The sequence below is a fragment of the Schistocerca americana genome, chromosome X (assembly GCF_021461395.2).
Source record: "Schistocerca americana isolate TAMUIC-IGC-003095 chromosome X, iqSchAmer2.1, whole genome shotgun sequence".
NCBI lineage: Eukaryota > Metazoa > Arthropoda > Insecta > Orthoptera > Acrididae > Schistocerca > Schistocerca americana.
In genome coordinates this window covers 397126242-397143537 of record NC_060130.1, presented here as the reverse complement: position 1 = coordinate 397143537, position 17296 = coordinate 397126242, and the positions used below count along the sequence as shown (strand labels likewise).

Below are 17296 nucleotides of genomic sequence, written 5' to 3'. Positions count from 1 at the left end.
TCGTGCGATATGGTTTGAAAATTTACCTATTTCATTCTCACCTCTTAATAATTTCATTTCAATATTCTCACGCCTTTCTGTCGATTTATCAACACATATCACATTTCCGTTTACTCGCGTTCTATTCATCGCCGGTCTATTTTGCCATCTCCGAACCTGAGATGCTGCGAAACTTAGTTTCCCGATCCCCCATTAGGCTGGTTCATTTCGCCAGCTGTCGGTCCCTCAAATCTACGTTCTTGGTGTTGGTCCCTGTCATGAAAATATCCGTTCCCATTACCCCTTTGAAATTTATCATTGGATGTGTTCCTGTTACCGTTTCCTTTATCAAAACTGGTGTTTTCGTTGCGTTGCCAGTTCTAATTTTTCTACTAAGTCCAAAAATTCATATGTTGAGTTGCTAGTGCACTAGAACCCACTGCAAACTTTCCTGTAACCGCCTTTTCAACGTCGTAATTTCAGTGGACGCTTCACGTGCATTAATCTAAAAATGGTTCAAATGGCTCTGACAAGGGAACCTCCCCATCGCACCCCCCTTAGATTTAGTTATAAGTTGGCACAGTGGATAGGCCTTGAAAAACTGAACACAGATCAAATGAGAAAACAGGAAGAAGTTGTGTGGGACTGTGAAAAAATAAGCAAAATATACAAACCGAGTAGTTCATGGGAACATAGGCAACATCTAGGACACTGGGAACGCTGGAGCGCCGTGGTCTGGTGGTAAAGTGAGCAGCTGCGGAACGAAAGGTCCTTGGTTCAAATCTTCCGTCGAGTGAGAAGTTTAATTTTTTATTTTCGGTTTATGTGACAAACTCTTATGTTTTCATCACTTTTTTGGGAGTGATTATCACATCCACAAGAAAACCTAAATCGGGCAAGGTAGAAGAATCTTTTTGCCCATTCACCAAGTGTACAAGTTAGGTGGGTCGACAACGTATTCCTGTCATGTGACGCACATGCCGTCACCATTGTCGTATAGAATATATTAGATGTGTTTTCCTGTGGAGGAATTGGTTGACCTATGACCTTGCGATCAAATGTTTTCGGTTCCGATTGGAGAGGCACGTCCTTTCGTCTACTGATCGCACGGTTTTGCGATGCGGTCGCAAAACACAGACATTAAACTTATTACAGTGAACAGAGACGTCAATGAACGAACGGACAGATAATAACTATGCGAAAATAAAGAAAGTAAAATTTTCACTCGAGGGAAGACTTTAACCAAGGACCTCTTCTTCTGCAGCTGCTCACGCTACCACGGGACCACAGCACTCCTGAGTTCACATTTTCCTTGATGTTGCCTATGTGGCCCATGGACTACTCAGTTTCTATATTTTGATTATTTTTTCGCAGTTCCACACAACTTCTTCCTGTTTTCTCAATTGATCTGTGTTCAGTTTATCAAGGCCTATCCACCGTGCCAACTTATAACTAAATCTGAGGGGGGTGCGATGGGGAGGTTCACTTGTGAGCACTATGGGACTTAACAACTATGGTCATCAGTCCCCGAGAACTTAGAACTACGTAAACCTAACTAACCTAAGGACATCACACAACACCCAGTCATCACGAGGCAGAGAAAATCCCTGACCCCGCCGGGAATCGAACCCGGGAACCCTGGCGGTGGAAGCGAGAACGCTACCGCACGACCACGAGCTGCGGACTGCGTTAATCTCGCAAGTTCCCTTTTACAAAGTTCTCGCATCGATCCGTTCCCGTATTTAAATGTTGGCCCGTTCAGAAACTCATTCTGGAGTCGAGTTTGCTTCGCTTCACTCCAGACCTTGTTCAGGAAACTGTTTTAAAATATTTCGTAGGTAGTGAACTTATCACCGTGTATATATGCCCACGATTGCGTCTCACCATCCAAATGTACCCTGCATGCTGCTAGAAAATTTACTGGGTGATATTTCTCGTCATCTCCAAAACATTTTCCTGATCCTGAGTTAATCCACGGAACGCTGATCAACGTAGAGGTTTGATACGCAACTAAAGAATTCAATTCGCTTTTTATTTCATTGATTCGCTTTTTAGCTTCACTTTTTTCAATTTTAATGCCGTATTCTACTTTTTCCTTTATTGTATCTACTTATTTCTCCCCTTTACCTATCCTAACGGATAGGTTGCTAACAGCCTCTGTCGCCTCAGCCATTAGAGCATCTTGAATACTCATACAATTTCTTACGTTGCCTCCCGGGAAATGATGATATGATGCTTAACTGCAAATACTGGTAATTTAAATTTACTATATCTTGTAAACAAATAAAGTGACAGAGTTGATATTTACATTTGTCATTTTAATGATGTGCTTCTATATCAAATGTCGATCGTTAAGATCGATCGAGGCGTTAATATTTTATCATTGAGGTCTTTGTTACAAAACTTGCTAACTTCACTTTAACAGTACATCCTAAACTACTATAGATATGAACAATATTCAAGTTTTATTGGAGCCACCATGAAATTTTTTGTAGGATGATAGATTAAAATTACTGTGGCTTCATTCCCTGCATTGTTACGAAATTAAATTGTTTTCATAAATGTTTTCCTTTATGGCCGATCTTAGGTCACCCATTTTTAACACTGCTATGTCTCTCTGACCACAAACGGCTTCTACTTGGTATCCCTATGATGTAGGTTCTCCTCTGTCTCACTCGCACACTACATCATTATAGACGCCTATGAACTTCTCCATCTCGTGGCGAATCTACGTTCTTTGTGGCACACGGTCCTGGATGACAGGGTTCGTTTCACAATTCCTGAAGGGTGACTCATTCGGCGATATGCTTAAATGAGAGCGCAATTCTCGTTAACTCACAAGCTCAGAGAGCACATGTCTTCGAAGTTTTTCCCCATCGTATGATATGAGAGGTTTGCGACTTGAAACAGATGAGCATGCAACTCGACATTGTATATGCCTCTCTGTGAGTGTTCTATGTGATGCAATGGCGTCTCCCTCACAGCACGCTGCAGTAGCGGGTAGGCATTTGAAGTCAGTGAATACGATAGTGGTATAACGCTCCTGCTGGTAGAGGTTCAAGAATTTCTACCTTGAACTTCAGAAACTCGTTTTATTTAGTGGGCACATCCACACAAACAGTTCTTTGGGTAGAGCATTCAATCAGATGCTTTTCTAGACCTTCACTAATAGTGGAAGTAATGAGGCATCTAGGGAGATGATATTGTGGAATATTGTGTTTCGTCTGTTGGGCAGAATTAAGTGCGACATGTTCTTGGCACATAAGCAATACTGTTTCTCACTCTAGGAGAATAACAGCAAATCTATAAGCTTCTCTGAGACCAATTTATGTAGGTGTGTGTATATTGGACATTTCCGAGCTCCAACTGTACCAATTTCACGAAAAGTTTGGAAAGCCAGACATCATTAATCGAATGTTACTTTACATGGATACAGACTGGCTCATCTGCTGCAGTCCACATGAAGTAATTAGGTATAATCCTTAAGAATTCTGCATGTCCGAATAGTGGTCAATAATCCTTGTGCTATTGCACCTCAAACCAAGAAGGTTATTGACATAATAAAAGACAAGGTGACTGAGTCAAAGATTATGGAGTTTGATGTATTTAATACAAATGTATGCGTGCCTTACAGAAGCAGGCGCTACCGAAAGGCGGGCTATGAGTGTGCATCATGTAGCCTCACTGGCTTTTACGATTGATGAAGACCTTGCGTGGCTGCGACCTGGTGTGGATTCTTCATCTCTGCATATATTGTGACAAGTGAGTAATCAATCGCAAGAACTGTTTTGCAACTTAAAATCAATCTATCGTGGCATGAGAACAAATAGTTCATATGTGCAAATGGGATCGAGACTCATTGTTCTTACGCGTGTTGTACTTTGTATTTGGATGTAAACTGTGTATGTGAATAAGTTTGAGAAGGGGTGTGTGTGTGTGTGTGTGTGTGTGTGTGTGTGTGTGTGTGTGTGTGTATGTGTGTGAGTGACTTGTCTATAAGTTTTTTTTTCCTTTTAGTAGCCAACCCATTATTATTAGTGCTTACATGTATATATTTTTATTTGTCTTCTATTTTAAAGTAGCACATCTATTGTCAAAGATAAAAAGTGATAACTGCATTAAAACAATTACATGAAAAAGAACCTCTAACGTTGTGTCAGCTATATACAGGCTCAAGCATTTCGGACAAACGCAAATAGGTGGTAGTGGATCAACAATTAACTATAATGAGGTAGGGAACTAATGGTTGGAAATGTATATTTATTGTGTTATGGCTGGACACATTGCACACCACATGACAACAAGGTAGCTCATAGTAATTGCTCGAATTGACGACCGTCAGTCTCAATGCATGTATGGCAACGACATATGAATTTCTGCCACACTATCTCAAAGATCGCTGGTGTCCATTGTATAAGGATAAAGTCAGCTTGGATCCTAGGAAACAGTCATTCATCCGTTTCTATGGGGTTTCCATACCCCAACATCTTGATATAACCTCAGAGCAAAATGTCCAAATATATGAGCTCCGGCGATTGTGCTAGCTGTGGGACAGCCAACTTCCAGGATATATTGTGTTCAGGTTCTCGCAGACCAGAATATCAAAGTGGGCCGCTGCATCATCGTCTTAAAACAACATCCTTTCAGGGAAAACAGGGGGTTCATCCTCTAAGAACTGTGGCAGCAAAATTTGCAGGATCGCCAGTTAACGTAGACTAGTCAAATGTGCAGGCAGGAAACAAGGTCGTCCTAGGTGTTCTACGACAATTCCCACCTATACATTGAGAGAGAGTTGTTATTGGTGATTACTGGTGTGGATTTAGTGTGGCTTGCCCTCACTCCAGATGTGGCTGTTGTAAATGTTGTAAACACCACCACTGGTGAATGAGGCCTCATCCATGAACAATAAAGACTGTTTGAAGTTCAGCAGTAGAGCACTGCAGTGGATAATCCACTGAAAGAAGTGGATACTGATCTCTTAATCTGATGGTCTTATTGCTGGGTCGTCGGCCACAGCATCCGATAGCATCTCCTCCAAGTGTGGTGTTCGGACATGTCTTCAGCAAGAACCTTGGTCGGCTCTCTGTGGCGTGAACGACACCATCTCTCGTAAGTTGGTATCCATGGACATTAACTTCTCCCAGTTAGGACGACACCTGTCGTGCAAGAATTCTCAGGACATTCGTGATGCTCTTATGGGCACTGCATACTGCTGCACCATACATTAAACGAATGTCCGCAGTCTCCTGTGACGAGTAATGTTCCGTCTTTGACTACGTCTCATGGTCTGTAGAAAGTAACACACCTCACAATGGACACACCATAAGCTGTCTGATACAATGGACAACAGACTCTAGGGGTAGCGATATACGTGTGGCACAGGTTAATGCGCAATTTTGATGGAAGCAGTCGTCACATGGCACACTTGATATGAGCTAAATTGTGTAGTGTATGTCTGATTGGTGGCCAGGGATGGACGCTGTTTATCACCTGCTTCCTGTTCCAGTGTACAACAGACACACACGGAAGAACTGTGTTCACTGCCACAATATATGCATTGAGACTGGTGGTCATCTGAAGAATTGCTATGAGCTATGTTGCTGTAATGTGGTGTATGCTCTGTACGTCCATATCACAATAGATATGCGTTTCTGACTATTGATTCCTACCTCAATATAATCTGTTGGGGACGCAGTATCACCTGCTTCATGTTTCAGTTTAATGCATAACCCACTTTACACGTCTCATCATCTTCTGATGTCTAGCCCATTTGTGGCATATGTCGATATCTTACTAGTTGAAGCGTCGTCGAGCCCGAACATGACGTCGCAGTGCGCCTTGGTTTTATACGATAACAGAAGAAGATTCTAGGTACCTCTGAGACATATTTCAAACTTACGCATAGGAATGGAACACAATTGCGGGGTTCCGAAAAAGTGATACTTGAATTCCCTATCAACATATATACATAACCCACTTTAATTCTCTTGATATATATATATATATATATATATATATATATATATATATATATATATATATATATATATATATATATATTCCCATGAATAAGTTTGATATTTTTCTCAAAGGTACCTAAAACCTTTTTCTGTAATGGTACAAAAGCATTGCGCCCTGCGACGTCACGTTCGGGCACGACGACGTTTTAACGAGTAAGATGCCGACACATGCGAAAAATAGGTCATAGCTCAGAAGATCATGTGACGTGTAAAGCGGGTTAACGATATTAGATTTGCACCAAATCTCATCACAGTTTTGCCAATTCCACAATGGACGTGTCACAGAGTAGGAAGTTTGTCGCAGCTAATCTTACTTTAATTTCACCCCTTCTTTTGATACATCTGTAATGGAGGCCAGAACAGCAACGCCCAGCGTTGAAATGACGCAGTTCTCTCACGAGTCGCAGAGGTAAACAATTCAGACACACTACCACCCTGAATCGAAACAAAATGGCCTCAGAGGGTGGCATAAACTGTGCTAATGAAATCACGTCTTTTCTTGGGACGTTTAGTCTTAAACATTCCGCAGTCGAAAACGACAGTTCGAAGTTCAGTAGGCAACAGGAAGACGGTCTTGATAACATTTGGTGCCATAGTTTGTCAAGGACTTCGTCCTCTGGCTCATCGTACTGCGAAATGTCGTTTTTGTCCTCACAGCGTTTGTGGGAATCAGCGTCCCAAGAAAAGGAATGGTTTCATAGACGCCCTTGATGCCATCCCCTCAGGCTTTTCCGTTTCGATTCAGAGCGGCGGTGTGTCTGAAATGTTTTCCTCGGCCACTCATAACAAAAACGCGTGATTTCAACTCTGTGCGTCGTGGTTCTGGCCTCCATCGCAAAGGCGTCAAAAGAAGGGGTAAAACGTGGGAAAGAGGTCCTATGATAATCTTCCTATCGTGTGACACGTTCACAGTGACGTTGGGCAGAGTTGTAGTGAAATTTGGTGCCAACGTGACATTATTAACTCATTTTACCCGTCACATCAACTTCTGAGATCTGACCTTCTTTGCTGTGTGAAGCGTCGTCAAGTCAAAGGATGAGGTTGCATGGCGCCACGTTTTTGCACCATTACAGAGAAAGGTTGTACGCACCTTCGAGCCTAATTTCAGTCTTGTGCACTGGGATGGGCTAATCTTATGTGGTTTCAAGAAAGTGATAATTTAATTCTGTTGCTCAGTGTATGGAAGATACTCACTTGTATCACAAAAAATAACCACATTTACTTTAGGCTGCCATGGGAGATGATGTAGTAGTATTGTGAAAAAAGTTTCTAGTTATCTATTTAGTCATTAATGCATATACCGAAGGAAAACGTATCTCTATAGTTTATAGTCAATTCTACGTATCTCCGTACAAAATAGAGATACAAATTATGGTATATCTGGTAAATAATTTAGGAATTATCAAAGATATATAACTCTCTCATGATCTTTTTATGTAAAGGAAACTGATCACATATTTGGGTAGTTCCTCTGGATGCACAGATGTTTAGTCGTTTTAGGCTACAGTATGCCCATAATGGAGGCGCACTCGTATTTCTTAGCGGAATTACACTACTGACTGAGATACTTTGTTCGAAACAAGTGCAATTTTTTTAAAGCTAATTTACTTTTTATAATCATTTCGGATAACATTGTGGGGCATATGAACATATGTAACTTTGCATGCATTTTCTTGTCCAACGAGGTAGCTGATGCACCATACATGGTGTTTACACATACATCAAAATTTTTAGTGGAAACGCCCTCAGAATTTTTCTCATTACTCAGCTATGAAAGGGTGCAGCACACACTGCCGAAAATACGTACAGGAAATTCCTCCACCCTACAAAGTTATTCACAATGCACTGGATGGCACAACTAACACAAATTAAGTTTCTGAATGTTGAATCCTCGAAATAGGTTTACTCTAACCCGCCACCATTATTACAAATTTAGGTTTTCGATAGTCACTAACATACAGTGCGACAGTCCAGTAAAACAAGGTAGGATACCTGAATGTTGAACAGGGATGCTGCCTATGAGAAATTCGCACATAACTGCCACCACTCATATGATGAAAGCATAATATAATTGCCGATTAATAGGGGGTTATTAGACACTATAAGATTGTTGAACACGTGACCAGAGAACATGCACAAAATCACACACTTATACTCACTCACATTTGAAATGCACTATCATGCTCAAAAGTATCCGAATGACCTGTACTGAAATTCGCAGCATTTTCATGTATCTCACATAGTTTAACTGTCTTGCAGGTCCTCTAATCTGGATCTGGTACAGTCGATTGACCATACAAAATGGTTACCACAAGTTACCAGAAGAAAACACTCCTCTGTATGGCAATAAAAGTCAGGTGTAAATAATACTAAAATATTACAAATATGACGGAATGCCTGAGACAGCCCATAACGTCTGTAAACTCAAATTTACTACAATAAGTGACATTTCTCACTATTACCACTCTCGTTAATTTCTGACACAATAATACCCCCAACTCTATCACATGAATTATTCCGTTGTCCTTGCTCAAAACCAAACTTTTTTGCGAATAAGAAATGTTCAAGAGTATCTGCACTTTCTTGTTCTATGTTTACCTAAAGTATTTTTACTCTCTAGAAAGTTTTCCAACCACCTATTAACCATAGTTCACTATGCGAGAGCTTACGCATAAACCGAATAACGGACTAATTAACCACAAAATCCATGATTAACAGCTTCAATCGTTCTGTCGAAACTTCACCATCAATACAGCATCGCTAGTAATGCCACGTTGGACTATGATCAGTTCGAAAGCTGCGAATCGCACTTATTATCTAACACGAAGTGACATCAAAAATGAAAGCTATTGCTGAGCATGAAGCTGCGCATCTGTTTGAACTTTAAATGACATGATGAACTCTGCTCCTCTTGATATGGATTGAGACCCAATACTAACTAAGCAAAACACTTGAGCCCCACGGAAATTCAACCACAGCACTGATCGTCATTCCTGACTATCTTTAAAATATCGTTACATAATACATTTGTAGCCAATATCAGCAAATCTTAACTTTAAACTACGTGACGAAAATTTTTTTACTGCGTCAGGACAAATATTATAAAACTGTTGTCCCGGTTAATTAACCACGAAAGACGTTAAATATGGTTTCATTATGAAATGAAATGACGTAATGTATGTGTTTGATGGCGATTCGAAACCAGCAACTAGTACGATTGTTGTGTAAGTACGGTCAAATTCCAGTTATCGAAGAGTACAGTGATGACTGGGAATCGAACTCCACGAAGACACTTTAATTGGGTAGTTTGGGGGAGGAGACCAAACAGCGAGGTCATCGGTCTCATCGGATTAGGGAAGGACGGGGAAGGAAGTCGGCCGCGCCCTTTTAAAGGAACCATCCCGGAATTTGCCTGGAGCGATTTAGGGAAATCACGGAAAACCTAAATTAGGATGGCCGAGACAGTAATTATCGAATTATTTTTCACCAGTAGTTAGGAGTGGCATGTGCCGTTTTTAAATGATGCGACTAAAAGATTTGAGTATCTCTTTAAGTCGAAACAGTCACATATCGTTATTGGCAAAGAATGAAGAGATATTAAAAGTTAAAATATACTTCCACCAATAGTTACATGTGCTCATGCTAAAACCTGAAATTACGTTACGAAAATTTAGAGCCGAACCAGAATTCTAACCCTGACACGTGCCTTACATGGAGAATTTGAGGAGTTCGGAAGCTTGAGCAAACAACGAATTGATGGTACTATATCGCTACGAAGAAATCAAGTCCCGTGAAACCAGAATCAACCTGTAATAAAAGACGGAGTAATACTATGTGGCCATACATGAGGTTTGTTTTTTTTAACTAAAATAAAAATCTACAATAATGATGGAAGGTGAAGAAATGAATTAAAATTTATGTTGGGGTGGACATTCGACTTGGGTACTTCGAGCAGCAATGTTGACCATAGTGCTGCGGTGCAGTAATGGCCAGCATTTCTGTCTAACGGAAAATAAGCTAACGATATGAACTGAATTTGTGTTGGGGAGGGCATTCGACTTTGGGGGTTCATGCAGTGAAGTTGACCACCGTGCTCCTGTGAAGTAATGGTGAGCATTTCTGTTTAGTGAACGAGAAGACAAGGAGTCGAGCCCTGGCCGTGACACAAATTTTAAGTCATTTCTATTGCTTCCATCATCATCGTAAGTTCTTTACTTGGCGTAATCAGTGCTAAATATGATCTCCTATGATCATACGGATACTAAACTAGTATCAAGCTCACGACCACTGTTTTTACGTTGACAAAATTTTACTTCCACCTTAAGTAGTGCAATAAAACAAAACTACGTCGTGCGTCTTTATAATCTGTGTTGTTTATGCCTCAACTGAAGTAATACGTTTCAAAGACGTCTCTCCACAAACAAATGTTCCTACAGGCAATAACTTAACAACCATTACAGAACAATCTTCCTTCTGTTGCCTAGAAATATTTTATTTTATACTGTCTAAATGCACTTTCACAGGCTAGAATGATTTTCAGTACCACATGAACAGAATACAGGACGGCAATCTCGTAGCTGCATAAGACCTACACCTGCCATCGACATTCATACATTGTAAACTATTACAAACGGTACAACAGGGGCTAAGCGGTTAAAATGCGTACAATACGAAAATTTGAATTACTTATAATCAGGTATGTGCAGTGAGTAACGTTCACACAAATATGAGCACCAGTTCGAAAGTACTTACTGTTTCTCATCACCAAGATCAAGCTTAACTTCTGAAGAATCTAAATCTACACCTGCAGCTCGGCAGAAAATGTCCACCACATCCAGACAAGTTGTTCCAAAATTTGTAGTGGCATCGTATGATGTGCAAATAAATATCTGCATTTCACTCTGTTCGGAATGGAGGAGGGCAGTGTGGGTTACTTTCCATCAGAACGATTGCCAACAGTTAGTAATAAAATGACATTTCACAAATATGAAGACATACTCAACTTAAGTGATGCTCCTTCTTGGGAAACATCCAGCAGAATGAGGTCTTTGAAATTATTGTAAGTCTTCTAAAACATTGAAGTCCTGCCACTGTGCTTCTGATAGATGCCTACGTAGAGTCCAGAGCTAGCCCACGATGCCTACGGCGCCCAAGTCTCGGAGACGACGGATGAACACTGCACCATGTAGACTCGGCGGTAACTAGAGACTGTACACGACTCGGTGCTCTGAAGATAATTGTCCGCCATAGCTCTGTGTCCTCGTACTTATCGGGGCATCGACCAATCGCTATCCACATACGTGATGCCAATGGGTTGACAGCTGTATCCCCCGGCGGACCTCCCTATAGTTCGTACTAACAACCCATGGAGCTGGTGCGCTACGAGTGTTTCGAGCGCGGCTTATCGATTGAGGTGCGGCGCTCTCTGCAGGCGTGAGTACCTTCACCACACACTCCCCACGTCTGCTGACCCGTAGTAACCGCTTACACCGGCAAATTTTTGATATATAAGACCAAGAAAATCCAGAAAAGGTCTGATTTCTGCTTCGGGTTGGCATATTCAACGGTGATTGAAACCGTAGCAGTGAACTAACACTTGGCTGTTACCTGATTAGTGAAACAAGAGACACATACGAGGCCTGTTCAGAAAGTAAGCTCCGATTGATTGCCAAATTGAAACCACAGTGAACATCAGAAATGTTTTACTTGTAACAATTAGCTACACCTTTCAGCTACTTCTCTACGTAGTCGCCGTTCTGACTTAGACTTTTGTCATAGCGTTGTACCAACTTTTCAATAGCCTCATCATAGAAGGCAGCCGCCAGTGCTTTCCGCCAATTCTCCACGCTGGCCTACACCTCGTTGTCTGTGTCAAAATGTTGTCTTCAAAGACAGCGGTTCATGTGACCAGAGATGAAACTCAGGGGGAGACAACTGCGGACTGTATTGTGGGTAATCTCACATTTCCATTTGAAAACGATGCAGGAGCATCTTCATTGCCCCTGCAGAATGCGGCTGAGAATTGTCTTGAAGAAGAAACAGCACGACAGTTATGTAATGTTAGCTGCATAGCTTCAGGCGAAATTTCTCACCAGGCCCTCGTACTTGGCGGCAGACACTATTTTCTAGACATCTTTACGCACTCACTGCGAGCTCAGAAATGAGAAGAGCGACGTGATGCTAATTGGGGTTATACTAGAGACACTACCCAACACATCTGTGCAAAGCTTTATCGGATTTTCATAGTCGTTTCCATTTCGCGACCGATCGGAGCTTACTTTCTGAACGCCCCTCGTATATATATCTGTGTTGACAGATCATCCCTTGTATTTGGTACTGATGATCCATGAGACAGATACAGCGAGTGTCTTGGCCCGTCTGTTTTCACATTGTCGGGGACATACGACGATACGCAATACACTTTTTTACAATGTGCGACTTCTTCCCCTGATCGTACGCTAAAAACGTGGCCGTCTTCCAAAACAATTTTATTGAGTTTCTTTTCAAGCATATACGTACCGCCGTATATTGCACTAAATCGAGTGAACCCAAGAGGTACCTCTCCAAGACCGTACATAGGGTGCAGATACCGAGATCTTCCATATCGGGACAAGGAATCACTATACAATTTAATCCTGAGAATTGTTTCGATTGCGCTACAATGCAAATAATCATCATCTCTGTACAATGCTAATGCGTGTCCCGTAAAATCTTTGGTGTTCTCGTCAAGACCTAATTTGTCATACAACTGTTGCATTGTACATGTATTCTGATCTGTTTCTTTATAAGTTTCCGGATCATCTTTTTTAATATTAACGTCATATACAGGACACTTGCGAAAACACGTTGTCTCAAACATTTCTATCAAATCAGAAGCTAATGATTCTTTATGGTGACACGAACCTTCAAAATTTTGCCGACTCTCTAACCACAGGTACTCTCTACAGATTTGAATCCAAGATATGGTGTAACTCCAGTATGGATCAACAACTTTACTAGGGAGTCGTTTGCCCTCAACGATTTCGGGATGAGATCCACATTCCAGTCTCTAATTCTTTCGTAGAGTTCAGCTGTCCACTTAACTCCACATACGGCTGTGATACGATTTTCTCGTAGCACTGGTGCCCCACACATGACGAAAATTTTGGCTTCCTGACTACCTGGATTGAATTACAGTCTGTTCAATGCAGTCGTTTCTTACTCGGACGAGTCACCATTAACCAGCTAACTCAGATAGCCAGTGCGTATATTCAACGTGATTTTGTACTAACTGAAATACACTGGTCTTCAAAATTAGAGCAACAAATCACTGTTTCCCCGTCCTGTGTCTAATTCACTACATAATCAAACAAACTGTCAACAAATGTCCGTACGTTCGTATTCCGCACGGAAGATAGCATGCCACCCAAGGAACAACCATGCCAACGATGAGGTCAGGGCACCAATCAAACGGGATGGTGTTTGCAGGGTGTTCACAATGTACAATCTCTGTTTACACAGTCACAGACGGAGCTCTGTGGCACAGAGAAGACGCCAGCAAGGCTCCCTGCGGTAGAGGGACATAGAAAAAATGGTTCAAATGGTGCTAAGCACTATGGGACTTGACAACTGAGGTCATCAGTCGCCTAGACTTAGAACTACTTAAACCTAACTGACTTAAGGACATCACACACATCCATGCCCGTGGCAGGATTCGAACCTGCGACCGTAGCAATCCACGGTTCTGGACTGAAGCACCTAGAACCGCTCGGCCACAGCGGCAGGCGGACATAGAAAGAATAGAAGCAGGACAGTCGAAGGCTCATGTGTCCCGATAGCTTAACGTGAATCGTTCCATGTCTATGATAACAGTTATCAGTTTAGGCTAAAAGCATTTGACCATTAAGCAACACCTGGGTAAACATAAGAACAAGTGCGCTACTAGGTGACCATCTTGGCCACGAATTATGTTAATTATAATGCCAGTTACAGTCTATTAACTTATATTATAATGACAGATATCGGTCACAAATTTTTAGTAAATCAACAAAACAAGGGCCCAAGTGAGTGGTTTGTTTACATAAGGGTCATTAAATGAGGCTCTGGAAAGTGGCTAGTTTGTTTACATATGAGAACAGTGGGCCCTTTTGTCATGAAACTCTCAAAGCTTCACTACCTTTGTTTTGCGTTTTTGGACTCTCAGTCGTTGAGCAGGTAACCTGCTGTGCATTATTCAACCAAGACTGGAAATAACTGTATCTGAGGAACCTCTTTGGGCCATAACGAGACAGGTAGTGAGGGGTGACCAAAGAGTGGTCAAGGTGGCCTGTCATTTACTGAGAGACAAAGGAAGCGAATCCACAACCATGCTGCTCTTGTAGGTATATATTGTCTGAGGAACAATGTTTCCGGATTATTTTGATATGAATGCTGCTGTAATAGTTCAGTTTGGCGGGTCCTTGTACCATGAACCATGTGGGTTCTGGGTCACTTACAGGTGCTTCAGGAGGAATAGGTTTACTTATGGTGTCTCCTTTTCCCTCTTTAAAATGTTGTAGAAGTGTTTTTCTTTTTATTACTATGTAGACCGCTGATTTAAGTTCTCAGTTTTGTGATACTTTGTTTTTGTGGCTAATCACGTGTGTCGTGAGTAAGGAAGATACAGTATGTAACAGGTCGAATAAATGTTTCCAGTGTGCCCTTCGTAATCCTCAACGCACTACAGAACCGGTTTTGCCATTTATACCGATGTAGCCTGCTGAATTAATTATGCAGTTTTGTGTTGCTTTCTTTGTGTGACGAACTACGTAGATTTCGAGTGATTCGATTGTGTCTCTTTCCCCTCTCTGAACACTACAAAAGGGGTTTCGTTTCCCATCCATCTAAAAATTATGGCGATCAGAGAGATTATTTTTTCTGACGAAACACGTGTAACGCGCCATGTGCGAGTCCATAGATGAAGCAATGATATGAAATAATTTTAATTCAAATTCAAGGATGAGATATCTTGGCTCATTTTGAATCAGTGTAGCTATCCTGTGTGAGTTGTGTGTGTGTGTGTGTGTGTGTGTGTGTGTGTGTGTGTCAGTTTGTGTGTGTGTAGTACCATTGTTTTGATATACTTTCCTTCCCCTGTATTACTATCACCAACCGTTCCTCCTATTACTGTTACTTAATTGAGAACCTTCTAAGATTCTTGTACCTCAACTCTCCTTTGCCCATCTGGAACGAGAGTTTGTCCTTACTATTGGTGTAATATGTCATATAATTGATAAAGGATTCTAATAAATGACGTTTTAAAAGTGTGCCTTGTTAGCTTAATTTATGTTTCCTGCTTCGAGCAACCGTTATAGACGTGTGGCATGTTGGATTCCTGTATAATGAAAGCATGATAATTTTCAAGGCTTTATTTGTTACTCAATTCCTACCGCACTATCACAAAAAGAAATGCGTATTAGTGTTTCCGTTAGGCTGAAGTTCGCAAACGTCCCAGTACATGAAGTGTGTTTTATCTCTTCTGTTATTAACGAGACAGTATCAGAATGCTGAAATGTGTATAAGTGCTGATAGCTCCATATGTTCTTTAGCCTAGCCAACAGAGACCATTAAGGGTCGACTGTGGGTAAAAATTTTTTGTAGTTGCAAATTGGTAGGAGGATGTGTTAGGAACAACATACAAATTTCCTGATCAGAGGTGTGGGAGCGTAGGAGTGGGTGAGCGAATAAAGGCCACTTTTTTTTTAATATCTCCAAAACTGCAACTTCTAGCGAGAATGTATAGCAGTAAAATACTCGAACGATATTAAATTTTCTACAAAAATGTCCGACCTATTCCTTCTCTAGCACTAATAATTTCCGCGTTGCAGGGGATGGAAACACCGCAGATGTGTTTTAATGGTGCGGGGGGGGGGGGGGGGGGGGGGGGGGGGAGGTTACTGGGTTGGGGTGGGTGTGTTGCAGTATTTATTTAAGGGAAGGCAGGTCGCCAGATTGTGGTCATGCAGTTCCATTCTTAATAGATCTGCCAACTGTTAAACTCCGGGAACAGTTTATCCCTTAATACGTTTCTCTTGCACTTTAATGTGGTACACATGTTAAATAGTTCTTAACCTCCTTCATTGAACAATAAACCTTAACTGTATACAATTGAAATACTATTTTTAATAATTAACGATATTTCCATCCCTTGAAATGTGGAAACCACTAGTCCAAGAGGAAAAATTTATTAATATCTTTTTCGGAGGAAATTTAATATCGTTTAATTTTCTACTGGGAAATATCTTCAATAGAAGCCGCGCTTTTCGAGATGTTAAAAGAACGTAAAGTAAAGTCTTTAAACACCCCCTCTCCCTCCAACCCCACCCTCACGCCCACGCATCACCGCTCAGGATTTTTAGTATGTTTTTCGTTACTCTTCCTCCATCACTGTACAACAATTGGCGACTACACTAATTCTTTCCTCTATTTTCCTTGGTTGACTGGATTAATTGATTTAAATCGCAATTTCAATACTAATTTCCTTTGCGAAGTTTTTGTTTCATTGAATAATTAAGTAGATTGCATATCGTTTCCGCGTGTCACAATTTCTTCCATCTATTTGATTTATAGAATACTACGGGCTACTTGCAAAATTAGGTGTAAAAACTGCGCTCTTAAATATCACTTAAATACGATTTATATGTCTGAAAGGAAATTGTGGTGTCGTTTGCCACAGACATCCCAGTGGTATGGCAGAACATAGTTTATAGGTTGCCACCAAATATTACTAATACCGCCACGAGAGGCAGCCACACAGCAAATGTGGCATCCAATGGGCGGCCGCTACATATCCTTGGTGCAGGCAGCGACTATATCGACGTGCGTAAGAGGCCACCGGAGGCTGACAACTTTCTTCTCTATGGAGAACGACACCCCTGAGTATACAGCCTCTCTCTATCAGTGACTCCAGTATTATGAAGTGGCTACGAACTGGAACATCCTGGACCTACTATGAATCTGACAGCTCGTGAATTCAGCAACTCACAGAGTTGAGTAAATACTTTTCACATAACTGTTGTTGTCTCTCTCGTTACCTGCTTCCTGCCACATAACACACGTATCGCTGCAGGATATAAAGAAAATCATGCTAGGAGAATGTCGACTGTTCATCAATAAATTTATTTCGCAACTACAAATAGAAGAAGAGCTCTAGCGACAACTTACAAAAAGAGCAAAAATAGAAGCAACAAACTTCTGCTGACGTACATGCCGATTTTTATGGAGGAGGCATTATGGACTGTACATTACGAGGCATTATCTCAATGTGTCGTACGATGATT

General features: G+C 41.2%; 1 pseudogene; it reads right to left on the bottom strand.

Annotated features, from left to right (window-relative positions):
* Positions 1-10747: 10747 nt before the first annotated feature.
* Positions 10748-17296, bottom strand: part of LOC124556044 — a 49371-nt pseudogene continuing 42822 nt past the window's right edge.